A 17,796-nucleotide genomic window follows, 5' to 3' on the forward strand; every position below is an offset into this window, starting at 1 on the left:
CTATATGGTGAGCAGCCCTACATCTTATTGAATCTTCCCAATGGGTACATTAAAAGTCTTTCAAATAGATAGCTACATCTATACCCAGAATCCCATACTTTAGCTTAGATCTGGTGTCCCTGGAGAAGACACCTAGAGCAACTGTGAGCCCCTTGAGGACAAAGCTCCCTCTGTCTTGTTCCATGTAGGGCCACCCTGAATGTGCCTATCAGGAAATGAAAGATGCTGGAAGCTGGGACAGACAGGCCGGGATGTTGAGCCAGATGAACAAAATCTCAGTCTCTTGGCCTCTTGATGGCCATAAAACTTCGATCAAGTTACTTAAACCTCTGTGAGCATCAGTAAGAATCTCACATTACAAGATACAGTGGTACCTTGAGATATGAATTTAATTTGTTCTGTAACCGAGCTTGTAAGTCAGTCAACTTGTATATCAAACTACCAATACTGGACCCATGTGCCAATGTGCCAACTAGCGGCAGCTTCCCGAATCACGACTCATATTTCGGAATTTTGCTGGATCTCGAACAAAAATATGGACTGAGTTGCAGCTCGTATCTTAAAAATTTGTATGTTGGTCTGTTCATATCTCAAGGTACCACTGTATTTCTAAACGATTAAGCAAGATAGTGTATGTGAAGAGTAAGCCATGGAAAGCATTGTTAAACAGAATAGAGGTTCAAGGACAAACCGACCCAGTGCCTGTCCTCTTTTACACTCTGGCTGGAAACCAGACCTTAGTGAAACAGCCTCACAATGAAATGTAAAATTCCAAATATTATGAGAAGATGTAATCCACAGAAAGATGTGTGCTTGAGAAGGGTAGAGGATGTCTTCAAAACGAGAGACTGAGTGAAGACCCAAAAGGTGAGCAAGAATCAACCAGGTGGATTTTCAGTGTCCTCATTTACCAGCATTCATTTCCATTCTTCAAGTAGAGCTAACCATCCCTCTCCCTCACTTCCGTCAGTGTTACTTCCTCCACGTCACACTTTCCTTTGCCTGCTCCATGCTAATCCTAAGACTCTTATTAAAACCATTGAGAGAAATACTTTCTGAAGGAACTGTTGATTGGCCAGGAACACATGACTTGTTTTTGCTATCATATGGAAAGGGCCTACCTAAATTAAAGGAAGGAGGTAAAAAGGGACAAAAGAGAAAGAGACACAGGTGGAGGAGACCCAGGACAAGACTGAAAGCTGAGATCAAGACCAAGATGGCAGTCCAGGAGGGGAGACTGACCCCAGAGCTTGGAATAAGAAGTAGATACACTGATCATAATATTTGGGCATCTGGATCCAGCCATGCCTGAACCAAAATATACGCTCCTGAATTTTCAATTACATGAGCCAATAAATTATCCTGTCTATGCCACTTTGAGTTGACTTTCTGTTTTTTTTTGTAATCAAATAGCCCCAATGAATGCACTATGGAGTGTGTGTGTGTGTTGGGGGGGGATCATTTCACAGAGGGAACAATATTCATCAAGGCCCTGGGGCAGGAAAGAGCATTCTAAGTTCAAGGATATGAAAGGAAGCCTGTATGTGTGGAGCTCCAAAAGCAAAGGAGAGCTTGAGCTAGTTGATGTTCAAGATGGAGGCAAGGGGTAGACTTCCCATTGTCATGGCTTCCTGTGACATTCTAAATAAAGCCTTGTTCTACATTATCCTTCTCCAGGTAAAGTGAGAACTTGACACACCCTGGAATTAGGGATAATCATTAGAATGGCACCTCTCTGAGGCCAGAAGAGAGGCAAAGTGAATGTTTTGTGTTCTCATGAAGTACAACGTAATTCAAGATGCCAAAAAGGGATAGTTGATGAGAGTCCTTGGAAAAGAACTAGAATGAATTTTATATAATTTCTCTCATTTCTTGATCAGAAGGAATTTGGCTTCTGGCTTGATTAAATGCCAGGTTCAAATGCAGAATCATAGCTAAACAAAAAGAGGGATAACTAGCCATGGAGCACAGTTCCCCAGAAGTGGTGATTTTTTTCCAAAACATCTTCAGTTTCAAATAAGCAAGTCAGGTAAGAATATAAGAGATGCGAAAGGCAGAGCAAGATGAGAAACACAGAGAATGGACCTGAGAAGGGAACATGTGTGATGTGCTTCCTTCCTCTCGAAATATAGTCTCTCCCTCCCCCCCCCCATTTGTCCCCCCAAACCTTCATCTCCCTGCCTGGAAACCCCACTCTCTCCTACCACAGGTGGAGTTCTTCAGCTGGAGCTCAGCTAGCAAGCGGCTGTATGATAATGTTTCTGTTCTGGCCCAGTCTCCAGTCTGACTGCCTGAAGTTCATGCCATATGAGCTGCTCAATATTGTGAATATCGCCCATGGTTTCCACTGTGTAAATAAGCTGACCACAGGTCCAGAGTAAGTGTGCCCTGCTCTCACTATCAACGAACTAAAGCGAAGACTCTTGATTGGGCCAACCTGGATTATCCCCTTCTTGCCAGTCAGTCAGAATGACTAACAGTGGGAAGGATGTCCTCAAACTGGCCATGCCTTTGGGAAATGTTTGCCAGAATCACATTGAGTAGGGTAAAAATCTCCTTTAAAATCCAGAAAGTACCTGACCTGTGATGGCGCAGTCGATAAAGTGTCAACCTGGAAACCCTGAGGTTGCTGGTTCAAAACCCTGGGTTTGCCTGGTCAAGGCACATATGAGAGTTGATGCTTTCTGCTCCTCCCCCTTCTCTCTTTCTCTCCTCTTTATAATGAATAAATAAAATCTTTGTTAAAAAAATATAAATAAATAAAAATAAAAAACAGAAAGTGGTTCTGGGGAGACCAAAACAATTGTCCACTACCCCAACTAGTGTTAAACATTGCATTGAGTTCACATCATTGAAAGAGGGGTCCCTAGCCCTCAAGTTGCTTATAATCTGGTCACCCTTTAGAGACTGACCATTCATCTCACAAGCAGATATTCTAAATTCCTGAGAGGAAGGAAGCACATCACACATGTTCCCTTCTCAGGTCCATTCTCTGTGTTTCTCATCTTGCTCTGCCTTTCGCATCTCTTATATTCTTACCTGACTTGCTTATTTGATACTATGAAGATGTTTTGGAAAAAAAATCACCACTTCTGGGGAGCTGTGCTCCATGGCTAGTTATCCTTCTTTTTGTTTAGCTATGATTCTGCATTTGAACCTGGCATTTAATCAAGCCAGAAGCCAAATTCCTTCTGATCAAGAAATGAGAGAAATGATACAAAATTCATTCTAGTTCTTTTCCAACTATGTGCCTAAGTGCCTACTATGTATCAGACACTTTGTTAGACTCTGAGGATTCAGTAGTGACCAAAGCAAGAAATAATCTCAGCTTCCCAAAGCTTGCTTTCTAGGAAAGGGTAAATGGGGAAAAGTGGTTGGCAGAAAAAAATAAAGTAGGGAGGAGAGAAAGAAAGCACTGTGGAGAAGGTTGGTGGGTTGGTTGCCATAGTAAAGACATCAACAATAAGGTGACATTTGAATAAAGACTTGAAGGAGGCCCTGGCTGGTTTGCTCAGTGGATAAAGCATCAGCCAGGTGTACGGATGTCCTGAGTTCTATTCCCAATCAGGGCACACAAAAAAAGTGACAATCTGCTTCTCCCCTCCCCCTTCTCCTTCTACTCCGTTAGCCGGTGTCTCCATTAGTTTGAATATTGGCCCCTGGTGCTAAGGAGAGCTCAGTTGGTCTGAGCGCATGAGCCTCCGGTGCTAAAAATAGCTCAACTGATTCAAGCATTAGCCCCAGGCGGGGGCTGCTGGGTGGATCCCAGTTAGGGTGCATGTGGGAGTCTGTCTCACTATCTCCTCTCCTCAAAAAAGAAAAAAAAAGACTTGAGGGAAACAAGCCATTTGGCTATCTGGAAGTAGAACATTCTGGGCACAGGGAACAGAAACAGCAAAGGCTCTGAGAGTACAGCATAGAGGGGAAAGAGGGTTGTGAAAAATAAGGACAAAAAGGTACGGGCAGCAGATGATGCTTTGAGTGCATCTAGAGCAGTGGTAGTCAACCTGGTCCCTACCACCCACTAGTGGGCACTCCAGCTTTCATGGTGGGCAGTAGCGGAGCAACCAAAGTATAAATAAAAAGATAGATTTAACTATAGTAAGTTGTTTTATAAAGATTTATTCTGCCAAACAGCGAAAATCTGACATAAAGTACTTGGTAAGTAATTATTATTATATGCTTTAACTTGCTGTAACTCTGCTTTATAAATTTTATAAAGTAAAGTTACTTCTCTACTTTATAAATCACTATTACCGTGGAACCAGTTGGCTGTTAGAAAATTTTACTACTAACAGAGATACAAAAGTGGGCGGTAGGTATAAAAAGTTGACTACCCCTGATCTACATTGTGAGGACATTTGCTTTTCTGGGTGAGATGGAAACCTTTAGAGGTTATGAACACAAGAATGACATCCACTGATACGGGTTTTAAAAGACCTCTGGCTGCTCCATTGTTAACGTAAAGAAGCAAGTGTGAAAGCAGAAGGATCCATTACAAGAAAGACTGCGGTGGCTTGGACTAAAGGAGCAGCAGTAGAGATGGTAAGAAGGGTTCTATTTGGAAAATAGAGCCAGTGGACTTGGCTGATGAACATATTGTCACTCATGAAAAATGAAAAGGGTCAATGGAGACTCAAGTCTTGGTGAGATAAACTGAAAGGATAGAGTTGCCATTTACCAACTGAGAAGACTTCAAAAGCAACAGGCTTTGTCCTAGACTTTCAAACTCAAGAGGCTTCTTGACTATCCAAGATATGTTGACTAGACAGATGATGAAAAGTGTCTAAAGTTAGAGAAGAGGTTGGATATGTGCAGGAGTATGTGTTAGGGGCAGGAAGGAGTAAAGAATATTTGGTTTCAATAACACAGAGAAGGTGGAAAATCTTTGCCACTTATAAACAGAATTTAATCTGGAGAAAGTGTATAGTTTGGATTAAATGAAATCAAGAATTTGGGGATTCAGCTGAATTATTTTTGGTCCAACATCAGGTGATTTACTTAATAAACTTAAAATTGATGTCTTTGGGGAAGTCTCTCATTCCGACCTTAAAGGAAAGAATGTATGGTAATTACTTAGTGCTATATTAAGTTCATAAAACAAACAAACAAACAAAAACATGTTAATTTGTAGAATGAGAACTATAAAACTGTGTGTATATGAGAGAGAGAGGGAGAAAGAGAGAGAGAGAGAGAGAGCCCATGTTGTTTATATATAAACTACTTCTAACATAAAGTATCATTTCCTAGGTTGGATATTTTCAAAGAGTTACTAATTTAAAAATAAAGATCAGTTCACTTTAGGTTCATTCTCTCTCAGAAGTCCTTCCTTTTATTACAAAACCTGCATAAACCATTTCCTTTGGTGTGCAAAATGTGTGTAATTAAACCATCAGCATAATACCCATCTCCATGTAAAACCTGCACTTAGGAACTTTAACTACTGAATAAAAACTCCTATTACATGACCATTAAGTGTTATGAATAAAGCAAGTCATGGTAGGACTTGATTAATTTTTATGCACTATGAATAGGGTCTAAAAAAAATTTGATTTTGGTGGGTTTCCTCCTAAGCACCCCCAGAGTTCCTGATGGCTTCACCTCAGGAGAAAAGTATCTATATGTGCTGAGTTGACTCAGAAAAAGGTGTCTGACCTTACTTGGACCTCAACTACTCTCGGTTTGTCTCCTTTCAGAGAGAAATCTTAGACCCCACTAATAAATAACACAATCAGCATTGGAGAGATAAAAAGTGAGGATGATGATGTGCAAAAAGATGGTTGGTTGCCCTAGGTATAGTCCCCAAAGATGACACCTTGTTAGGTTGAAATATATTTTAACTTTATAGGTTAACACATAAGAGTCACAGTTTGAAACTGGAATGTTTTGTATGAATTCTAAAAACCATCCTTTTGTGCCTCAGAAGATGTGACTTTCAGATTCTTGGTTTAGACTTTATTAGGGAAAAAGAGATGTGAATGGAATCTCAAAACCCCCAAAAGAATTTTTTCCATGGACCTCTGAGCAGGGAAGCAGAATATAAGAGCGGCGTGCCCAACCAAACTGAATTGAGTTTGACCAGCAGGTAGAAAGGAAAATGTTGGGCAACAGTAACTACAGTTACTATGGTATTCAAGTTATTTACGGTATACATTGTACTCACATTATGGGAAGCTCTTCTGGAAGCTTCAGCTGGAAAACGAGGGTCTCCATTTTCGATAGGAGAGGAATTCTGACTTAGCTGACAGGAAAGAAGACTCTTTAGATTTTGAGATAGTACTGAATATTTTCAAAGCAAGAAAGAAAAGTTGGGGTGTGAAGGGAAGGTGTTGGGCACTGTGCGGACGCAGCACGACCATTTCTAGCGGGAGGATTCTTGCTTTGAATGGCTGCCTGCCCCTCTCCTCAGCCGAAGAAGGAAAATCTTGGAAAACATCTGAAAACTCACATTGGGAGAGGTGGGATACAGGGCTCACCTTACAAGTTTCATTGTTCCAGTTAGCTTTATTGCAAACTACCAACTCAGAACAAAGTTAGCACTCCGTTTCTAAAAGTTCTAGGCATTTTATTTCTCTTTCGGGAATTTATTTGCCAAAATCATAGTAAAGGCTGCAGAAGAATCAGACACAAAGGCCCCTGAATGCATTTCAAAATATTTCTCAGGAGTATCTCTGACTCCTGTCATTAATATCCATGGTAGCATTTCTGAACATCTATTCTTGGAAATACTTATGCATCCAGATACTCCATGAAAAAAGGATTCTCTGGTCAAATAAAGCTGGGAACACTGTGAGCCCCATCTTCCTGTTTGAGACAGTGTGTATCATGAAGGCTCTGAATAGCGGCCCATGAGAAATTGAAAATAAAAAAATAAGAACAAAAAACTGATATTGTTGAACTAGCACATTTGAAACTTGTTTACTATACAACCTTTTCATACAGGGTGATCATTTACATCCTATGACATGGGTGTTCTGAGACCACAGGTTTGGAAATAGAACTGCAATTTAAGAAGGGTACCCCAATCCTGACCATTTTTTCCACAAGATCATGGCAGGCAGCTCCAAGAACTCTGTCAGACATTGGGGTTTGTTCTCAACCCTCCAGGAGCAATCAGTGGCATTCTAGGTGACACGTATCCCACTTAGGCTTCTGCCGGGCTGGTTGTAGCAGCAGAAATGAATATTATCACGAGATAGTTGTTTTTTAGATAGCTATTATCTCCTTAGTATAGAATGACTTCGGTTGAGTGGAATGTCAGCAAACCTTTCATTTCTTCTAGCATTGGCTGTGGGTGTTCCTCTGTTCCACAAACCACTGTATTTGAGTTTTCTGCTTCCTGTCCTGTCGTATCTGGCCTCAAAAGAGTGCCACCCTGCTGTTCCAAGGATGATGAGTGGTCACAGATCCATTGTATATTCATGAGGTGGACATTGGCCCATTTTCAACCAACTAAGCAGCCTGCTCACCTTCCTAAGAGGGGTGGTAATCAGCAAGGAGTTTGGAGATGAGTCAGCCATGGTAGTGAGGCATCTCTATGCATCTGTGGGGAACAAAATCCTCTCAGATGGGCCAGTGCTGAGGAAGAAGGGCAAGAAGAAGGAGATGAAGCCGGAGCATGCCAGCTGAAGTGAGAGGTAACTAACACCTCAAAAATGAAAACAGCCTACTTTTTCTTGGTTAAAAGGTCATAGACCTTTTCAGCACAGATAGACAATGGAATACTACTACTCAGCCACAAGAAATGATGACATAGGATCATTTACAACAACATGATGGACCTTGAGAACATTATACTGAGTGAAATAATAAATCAGAACAACCTAAGAACTGTATGATTTCACACATAGGTGGGATATAAAACTGAGACTCATGAACATAGATAAAAGTGAAGTGGTTACCAGTGGGAAGGGGTTGTGGGGAGGTTGGAGGGGAATAAAGAGGGACAAATATACAGTGATGGAAAATGATTTCACTTTGGGTAATGGGTACACAACACAATCAACAGTTCAAATGCTACAGAAACGTTCACCTGAAACCTATGTACTCTTATTGATCAATGTCACTCCAATTAAATTTAATTTTCTAAATAAAAAAATTCAAAGAAGAAAACAAACTGAAAAAAAAAGTCATACTCAGGCAAAAATTTTTAGTGAATAATATTCCAGATAAGTTATGCATCATAACCACACTCTTAGTAAGTTAGTGGTACACTTCTATTCCTGGCTCACATCCAGTCTGGTAGGACTGTCACAGAGGGAGGGCACCTGGGACACACATTTCTCCTCCAGGTTGTCTTTGCTGCTTCACCCTGAACAAAGGCGAGGACCCTTATAGACATTACCAATGGACTGGACCTGCTATCCCAATTAAATACGTTATTTATAATTGGTATTTTTTTCTACTTGTATAGATTTACCTTTTCTTTTCTTTATGTATGTGCACCAAATTTGACCAAACTCCATACTGTTCCAAGCTAGATGATAGGAATACAGTGATTAGTATAAAGATTTGTGCTACTTATGGTCTAATGGGGAGCTACAGGCATTATCCAAATAATCATACTATAATGATATTTCAAAATGTGATGAACACTATAGAAAAACAGGGAACTGTGAGTGGGTTAAACTGGAAAAGAGTTTAGCCCAGTCCTGGGAGAGCAGGCTTCATTTTATACCCTACATAGTATCTACTTTATCTTCTTTTTTTAAATTTCATTTTAAATAATTTATATTTTTCAATTACAGTTGACATTCAATATTACATTAGTTTCAGGTGTACAACCCAGTGATTAGACATTGTATGACTTACTAAGTGATCACCATGATAAATCTAGGATCCACCTGACACCACACACAGTTATTACAATGTTGCTGACTACGTTCTCTAAGCTGTACTTTACATCCTCACTATTATTCCGTAATACCAATTTGTATTTCTAAATCCTTTCACCTTTCTCACCCATAACGCCAAACCCTTTCTTATCTGGCAACTGTCAAAATGTTCTCTGTATCTGTGAGTCTGTTTATGTTCTGCTTGTTCACTTATTTTGTTTTTTTAAATTTCACATATAAGTGAAATCATCTGGCATTTATCTTTCTCTGTCCGCCTTACTTCACTCAGCACAATACCCTCCAGGTCTGTCCAATCCATGTTGTTGCAGAGAGCAAAATTTCATTATGTTTTTATGGTGAATCACATTTCATTGTATGTATGTACCACTTCTTCTATATCCTTTCATTTATTGATAGACACTTAGGTTGCCACCATATTTTATCTACTGTAACTAATGCTGCAATCAACATATGGATTGTATATGTCTTTTGTATTGTATTTAGCATTTTGAGTATTTTCAGATAAATACTCAGAAGTAGAATTGCATTGCCTCTTGTTATATAGTCTCTGTTTTAAAGTCCATTTTGTCCTGTATAAATATCACTATCCAAGCTTTTTGGTTGTTTATTTCCATTTTCATAAAATATCTTTTCCATCCCTTTACTTTCAGTCTGTGTGTGTCTTTGAATCTGAAGTGAGTCTTTTGTAGACAGATATGTAAAGGTTTTGTTTTGTTATCCATTCAACCTCCATATGTCTTTGATTTATGCATATAAAGTCATTCGTTTTTTTGTGCGTGTTTTTTTTGTGACAGACAGAGATAGAGAGAAGGACATATAGGGGAAGACAGACAGGAAGGGAGAAAGACAAGAAGCATCAATTCTTCATTGCGGCACCTTAGTTATTCATTAAACTCATTCTTGATAGATATGTATTTACTGCTATATTATTATTTATAGTTTAGATCCCTTTTTTCCTTCTTCTTAAAGAAGACCCTTTAACATTTCATGTAATAGTGGCTTTTTTAATATCATTAGTTATGTTAATTCTGTTCAGCTGGATTTTAGTTGGTTCTGAATGATGGTTGTGCTGTGCTTTAGTTGTAGTTTTGATGTGGTTGTGGGAGGGTGTGAGTACCTTCACCTATGCTGCATCTTGATTGGAACCTCTACCTTATCTTTTTATAAGGCTGTCTGATATGTTTCTCAATGGATAAATCATAATGATTTTCCTGCCATTCTGCATTTTTTTAAGGTATTATAAACAAGGCTGCAATGAAATCTTTGTATTCTTCTAGATAGCTGGATATACCAGGCCATTTCCTGGACCCAACATTTACCCATGCTGGTTTTCGTCCCCACCTCTGCATCTAGCCACTTTCTTCAAAATCCAAAATAACTGCCACCTTGCCCACCATCATCAGCCCACAGGTTGTTCTTTCTTGGAATTTCTGATAACTTTTAGCTGAATGGCTTCTCTGGTTATGTCATCACGTGAACTGTCATGTATATGTCTTGTCCCAGTTACACTAACTTCTGTGAATGGTGGAAACAGTGTCTCAAAAGATTTTTTTTTTTTGTATTTTCTGAAGTTGGAAACGGGAGGCAGTCAGACAGACTCCCGCATGCGCCCGACCGGGATCCACCGGGCACGCCCACCAGGGGGTGAGGCTCTGCCCATCTGGGGCGTTGCTCTGTTGCAACCAGAGCCATTCTAGCACCTGAGGCAGAGGCCATAGAGCCATCCTCAGAACCTGGGCCAACCTTGCTCCAATGGAGCCTTGGCTGCGGGAGGGGAAGAGACAGACAGAGAGGAAGGAGAGGGGGGTGGATGGAGAAGCAGATGGGCGCTTCTCCTGTGTGCCCTGGCCAGGAATCGAACCCGGGACTCCTACACACCAGGCCGATGCTCTACCACTGAGCCAACCGGCCAGGACCAAGATATTTGATTTCCGTTTCCCTTATGTATATATTGATACTAGAAAGCCCGGCGGTCATACGAAATGACCGCTGTTCTAGATATTATAAATTGTAATTAAAATGATTTGTGCAAAGGTGTCTGCTAATTCAAACTGAATTACCCAGGGCAGGTGGCGAGGATGCCCCTTTGCTTACTGCCCCACGGGGTTTCCCCCTTCTACTTGCTTAATTGCTTAAAGTAGAATGCAATGAAGGAAACCACTGGCGGTACATTTCTTAAGAGCCACCGCTAGCTCAATAAATAAAGGCGATTTAAATAATAAAATGTTAATTCACATGTCAAAGATCTCTTTGTACACAACATTTCTTGTGTAGATCTTTCCATCATTTTTAAGTTTGCCTTGCAGAAGACCATCAATTATTTTTTATTTTACGTCCGTTCTTTCATGAACTCTTGAACAGGCAACATAAAGTTGACCGTGTCCAAATGCAGGCTCAGGTAAAAAAAATGCCAACATGCTTAAGCGTTTGGCCCTGAGACTTATTGGTGGTCATAGCAAAGGCAAGTTTTACAGGAAATTGTCTATGTCTCAATTGAAACAGCAACCCTGTTTGAGATGGAGCCAAATCAATTCTTGGAATGACATGTATTTCACCTTTAGAGGAGCCAAAGACTTAGCTATTATGACATTATTTTTCAATTGGAGAACCTCTAGTCTTGTACCATTGCAAAGACCCCTCTGGTGTTAAGATTTCTTAACAGCATAATAATGGCTCCAATCTTTAACCTCAATTTGTGAGGTGGCATGCCAGAAGGCAGGACTATTTTAATGTCGTGGCAACTTCACCCCATTGGCTAGTACAGTTACGCAAGCAACCAATAAGCTATCGGCGACAGACACTTAAGCCGCATATAATAAAGATAATAACAGCAACAGTAATATCTATTCTATGGAAGATACCATGATGAGTGAGAGTGGTTTATCTATGTTATCCCATAGGTCCTTTCTATGAGATAGTGCCATGATTCTTACTTTACAGACCACAATATAGTAGTGGCTGTAATAGTATGCATTATTATTACATACATTAATATGAAATAAGTTATATACCTATTTAGATACTTATTTGTAACTTATTTGTAAATAATTGATAAATATATGGTATTTATGATAACAATTTAATAAGGAATTATGTACCTAGCCCAAAGTTACATGACCAGCCATGCCTAAGTATTGGAGTCAAACTTAGGTTCAAATCTCAGCTCTGTCCCTTACATGTTGTTGATGTTCCCTAAATTCTCTGGGCCTCAGTTCTTCATTTGTAAAATGAGATCTGTAACAATGCTTACTTCATACAGTTATAGTGAGAATTAAATAAGAGTGCACATAAAAGTAAGGACACATCATAAGCCTTGCAGAAGTGACTGGAATTGAGCCCTTCCTTGGCCGAGAGAGAGGTCAGGTAACCATGCAGCCCGCCGTGCGTTCCCTGCAGACAAGGAGGCCTGGTCTGCATAAACGAGAAGTGGGAGAAGCACTGTTACTCCATTACAGTCTGTTCCCGGGTGTCTCTCATGCCTGAAGTTGCTGCCAACCTAAGTGTGATTCTAATGTGAAAAGGTTCATAGTCTCTGTACACCAAGATCCTAAAAACATTCAATTATTTCATCACACACTCCAGACAAAACAACAACAACAGCAACAACAAAAAGCTGATGATCTGGCCCTGGCCGGTTGGCTCAGCGGTAGAGCGTCGGCCTAGCGTGCGGAGGACCCGGGTTCGATTCCCGGCCAGGGCACACAGGAGAAGCGCCCATTTGCTTCTCCACCCCTCCGCCGCGCTTTCCTCTCTGTCTCTCTCTTCCCCTCCCGCAGCCAAGGCTCCATTGGAGCAAAGATGGCCCGGGCGCTGGGGATGGCTCTGTGGCCTCTGCCTCAGGCGCTAGAGTGGCTCTGGTCGCAACATGGCGACGCCCAGGATGGGCAGAGCATCGCCCCCTGGTGGGCAGAGCGTCGCCCCTGGTGGGCGTGCCGGGTGGATCCCGGTCGGGCGCATGCGGGAGTCTGTCTGACTGTCTCTCCCTGTTTCCAAGCTTCGGAAAAATGAAAAAAGAAAAGAAAAAAAAAAAAAAAAGCTGATGATCTGTTTCAACACTGAAAATGATGGGCAATCCCAGGCACATTGAGAGAGAAAATGGAAGTCCATTTATGGGGCCTCTGTAAGCATTTGCAAGGTGGATGTTGACCCTACTCAATTGTTGCCTTACGAGTCATCTTAGTACCAAATGCTCACATGAGATGTCACTTCATTAAGGTTAAACGGCAGAAGTGGGGTGCCAGCCATGCAGTGTGCTGAGATCTGATCATATATTTATGTATTTCGTAGATATCTATATCCACAGAAACCCCAGCTGGGGGGGGGGGGGGAGAGGAAAAGACGTCTCTGCTCTAGCACGGTCTGCTTCTCAAATAAGGACTGATTTCTTGAAATTATTGAAGATTTAGGCCTCACCTCCAAGCCAGTCATTCATGGTCATGTTCCCTCTGATATCTAGTAATTTTAGATCCTCCCATCACCAGGGCTGATTAACTCACTGGCCCACTCTGACCCTCAACCTCTTCTTCTTGAAGCATTAGTATTTATTCATATTTTTCCTTCCAGTAAAAAGTGGTTTCTTCCCTCCTTACCAAGCTCCCTCTCTGTGGAGCCCAGTTCAGATTGCATCTCATGGGTGAACTTGCACCACAGTTGCAAGAAAGAACTCCCTATCACCTTCATTTAACACTAATATTCCAACCTGGACCAGCATCTTTGGCTTTGCCCGTTAATTGCTTTTTTAAGGACCAAGAACACATTATTGATGGACTGGTGAATACACAAAATCATTCTGTATATCTATCTATCTATCTATCTATCTATCTATCTATCTATCTATCTATCTATCTATATCTATCTATCATCTATCTATCATCTATCATCTATCTATTTATCTATCATCTATCTATCATCTATCTATCTATCTATCTATCTATCTATCTATCTATCTATCTATGTATCTATCATCTATCTATCATCTATCATCTATCTATCTATCATCTATCTATTTATCTATCATCTATCATCTATCATCTATCTATCTATCTATCTATCTATCTATCTATCTATCTATCTATCTATTATCTATCTATCTATCATCCATCTATCTATCCTCATTGATAAAAGGCTGTAGCTGGAGAGGCCACATCTTGTCATTTCTCTCTCTCTGACCTGACCTTGCCTCTTCTAGGCAGATATTGAAAGCTCCCAGGACGTTGGCCTTAAGAGGGAGTACTATAGGCTCATAAACTAGGCTGGTCTCTGGCTAGTTCCGAGGATTAAAAGCATATTTTGAAAACTTGTAACTTTTTTTTTTTTTATATAGAGGAGAGGGAGAGACAGAGAGAGAGAGAGAGAGGAGAGACAGAGAGAGAAGGGGGGGAGGAACTGGAAGCATCAACTCCCATATCTGCCTTGACCAGGGTTTCGAACCGGCAACCTCAGCACTTCCAGGTCGACACTTTATCCCACTGCGCCACCACAGGTCAGGCTGAAAATTTGTAACTTTTAAGTGCCAGTACCCCTCCTCCCAAGGGATGATGATATCTGATTAGTGTGATTTTGTGATCTGGGCTGACTTCCTAGAATTCTGTATTTGGCATGGCCTTGGAACAGTTTGGCATGGCCTTGGAACAGTTTGGCATGGCCTTGGAACAGTTTCACCCAAGGATGGCTTAGAACAGTTTGAGGATATTTCAGTGCCAAGATCTATCTGACCCTTAGGTGAAGCATCTTTAGTTCTGGAAAAGAAATATTTAAATTTACTCAATTTGGAAACACTTTGTACCCAGCATCCCAATAGTTTGTATGAACTTTAAAGTTTATTCTCCACAAAGACAATTCAAGGTAGGTGGTATCGTACACACTTTATAGATGGGGAAACTGACACTCAGGAAATTTTGGTCCCCAGCATGGCCCCACAGCTCTAAGTGGCCAAGCCAGAAAGAAAAGCCCATGCTTTTCTAGCTACTTCTAACTGCCTAACTACCTTGGTCTCTATATATGATTGGCATAGCCGATACCTCTTTGGAAAAGACTGTCCTAATGCACCAAGATGGATATCAGGCTCTTCTAATAAATTGTTTCCTTTTTATTGAGTTGAAAAAAAGTGCCACTGTGAATACTGTATATTATTTGATTTTATGTGTAACTAATGGCTTGATGGGCCACTATATGTCCAGTAATATAGCAGGTGATCATGAGGTTGTAAGAAGAAAAGAATGTGCTTTGTCACTGGAAAATGGAATTCTTTCTAAAAGGTAAAGATAGATATAAAAGATTGATTCGAAAGGTCAAGGTTAACAAGATCATTACTGGCTAGGTTAAAATCAGCATAATCCTTCCCTTTTTTCAGATGAATAAATCATTTAGCTAAGTGAAGCCCTTCATTGACAGCCTGGGGGTTTCCTCCTAGCCATGGCAGGGAGCTGATGATCTTGTGCAGTAGAGAGCAGGAGCTTCCAGCGTGGGCTACAGAGCCAGAGGCGAAAGCCCAGCTCTACTATCTGACTGGCTGGGTAACCTTGACTGCATTATAGAACCTCTTTAGACTGTACTTTCCATAACTAAAGAAAATAAAGATAAAACCTACCACTTAGATTTGCTGGGAGAACACACAAGACAATTTATATCCCCATCTGGTCCAATTCCAGGTAAGCTCTAAAAAAATTAGTAGTTATTATCTTCGAAACTGAAAATCCAAAAACATTTTTTGGCAAAGGGTCAGCAGCAATAGACAAGATATAATCAAATGGCTCTGGCTGTGCTTCAATAAAGCTTTATTTAACTAAGTAGGTTGACAGCCAGATTTGAACTGCTGGTCATAGTTGTTGATACCTGTTCTAATCTAAACTATACAGGAATACACATTCCAATTCTGAGGATGGAAAATAATTGCAGCGAGGTTGATACTTCTGAGGAAACCCTAACCTCAATTCTCAGATGAGAACAAAGGGACTGCTTTGTACAGAGGTCAGCGGTCCCAAATCAGGATTCTTTTTTAAAAAAAATTATATTAATTTTAATTTATTGTGTTTACATGGATTCAAGTATCCCACTCAATATAACTCCCTCACCCTCACCACCTTGTCCCCCATTGCACCCCTTGTGCCCCTCTTCCTAACTCCTCCTTCCCTCTGGGACTTGCTGTCCTGTTATCTGTATCTACGTGTTGTGTATATATAATTTCACTAATCTCTTCACCTTCTCAGATCCCATCCCCTTATCCCCCTTCCCTCTGACAGTTGTCCCTCTGCTCCCTGTGACCCCACCTCTGCCTCTATTCTATTCCTCAGTTCACTTTGTTCATTAGATTCCACATATAAGTGAGATCATATGATATTTGTCTTTCTGGGCCTGGTTTATTTCACTTAGCATAATAATCTCCAGGTCCAACCATACCATCGCAAAAGGTAAGATTTCCTTCTTTTTCACAGCCGCATAGTATTCCTTTGTATATATGTACCACTGCTTTTAATCCACTTGTCCACTGACGGATACTTGGACTGTTCCAGATCTTGGCTATTGTAAACAATGCTGCAATAAACATGGGAGTGTATATCTTCTTTTGAATCAGTGATTTGGTATTCTTAGGATATATTCCTAAAAGTGGGATAGCTGGGTCAAAAGGCAGTTCCATTTTTAATTTCTTGAGGAATCTCCATACTGTTTTCCACAGTGGCTGCGCCAGTCTGCATTCCCGCCAGCAGTGCAGGAGGGTTCCCTTTTCTCCACATCCTCGCCAGCACTTATTGTGTATTGATTGGTTAATGAGTGCCATTCTGACAGGTGTGAGGTGATATCTCACTGTGGTTTTAATTTGCATTTCTCTGATGATTAATGACGTTGAACATTTTTTCCTATGTCTATTGGCCATCTGTATGTCCTCTTTGGAGAAGTCTCTATTCAGTTCTTTTGCCCATTTTTTAATCGGATTGTTTACCTTCCTGGCATTGAGTTTTAGAAGTTCTTTATAAATTTTGGTTATTAACCTCTTATCAGATATATTGGCAAATATGTTCTCCTATTGTGTGGGTTGTCTTTTTATTTTGTTAATGATGTCTTTTGCTATGAAAAAAACTTTTTCATTTGATATAATCCATTTGTTTATTTTATCCTTTATTTCACTTTCCTGTGTAGATAAATCAGCAAAAATATTGCTACGAGAGATATCAGAGAGTTTACTGCCTATGTTTTCTTCCAAGATGTTTATGGTTTCATGATTTACATTTAAGTCTTTTATCCATTTTGAGTTTATTTTTGTGAATGGTGTAAGTTGGTAGTCTAGTTTCATTTTTTTGCGTGTACCCAAATCAGGATACTTGTTGGGAGTTTTAAAAACACAAATTCTGGCCCTGGCCGGTTGGCTCAGCGGTAGAGCGCCGGCCTGGCGTGTGGGGGACCTGGGTTCGATTCCCGGCCAGGGCACATAGGAGAAGCGCCCATTTGCTTCTCCACACCCCCTCCTTCCTCTCTGTCTCTCTCTTCCCCTCCCGCAGCCAAGGCTCCATTGGAGCAAAGATGGCCCGGGGGCTGGGGATGGCTCCTTGGCCTCTGCCCCAGGCGCTAGAGTGGCTCTGGTCATGGCAGAGCGACGCCCCGGAGGGGCAGAGCATCGCCCCCTGGTGGGCAGAGCGTCGCCCCTGGTGGGCGTGCCGGGTGGATCCCGGTCGGGCGCATGCGGGAGTCTGTCTGACTGTCTCTCCCCGTTTCCAGCTTCAGAAAAATACAAAAAACAAAACAAAACAAAACAAAAACACAAATTCTGCCTGACCAGGAGGTGGTGCATCTGACTGGGACACAGCGGACCCCGGTTCGAAACCCCGAGGTCACCAGCTTGAGCTCGGGCTCACAAGCTTGAGGCAGGGTCGCTTGAGTGTGCGGTCATAGACATAACCCCATGGTCTCTGGCTTGAGCCCAAGGTTGATGGCTTGAGCAAGAGGC

The sequence above is a fragment of the Saccopteryx leptura genome, chromosome 10 (genome assembly GCF_036850995.1).
Source record: "Saccopteryx leptura isolate mSacLep1 chromosome 10, mSacLep1_pri_phased_curated, whole genome shotgun sequence".
Lineage (NCBI taxonomy): Eukaryota > Metazoa > Chordata > Mammalia > Chiroptera > Emballonuridae > Saccopteryx > Saccopteryx leptura.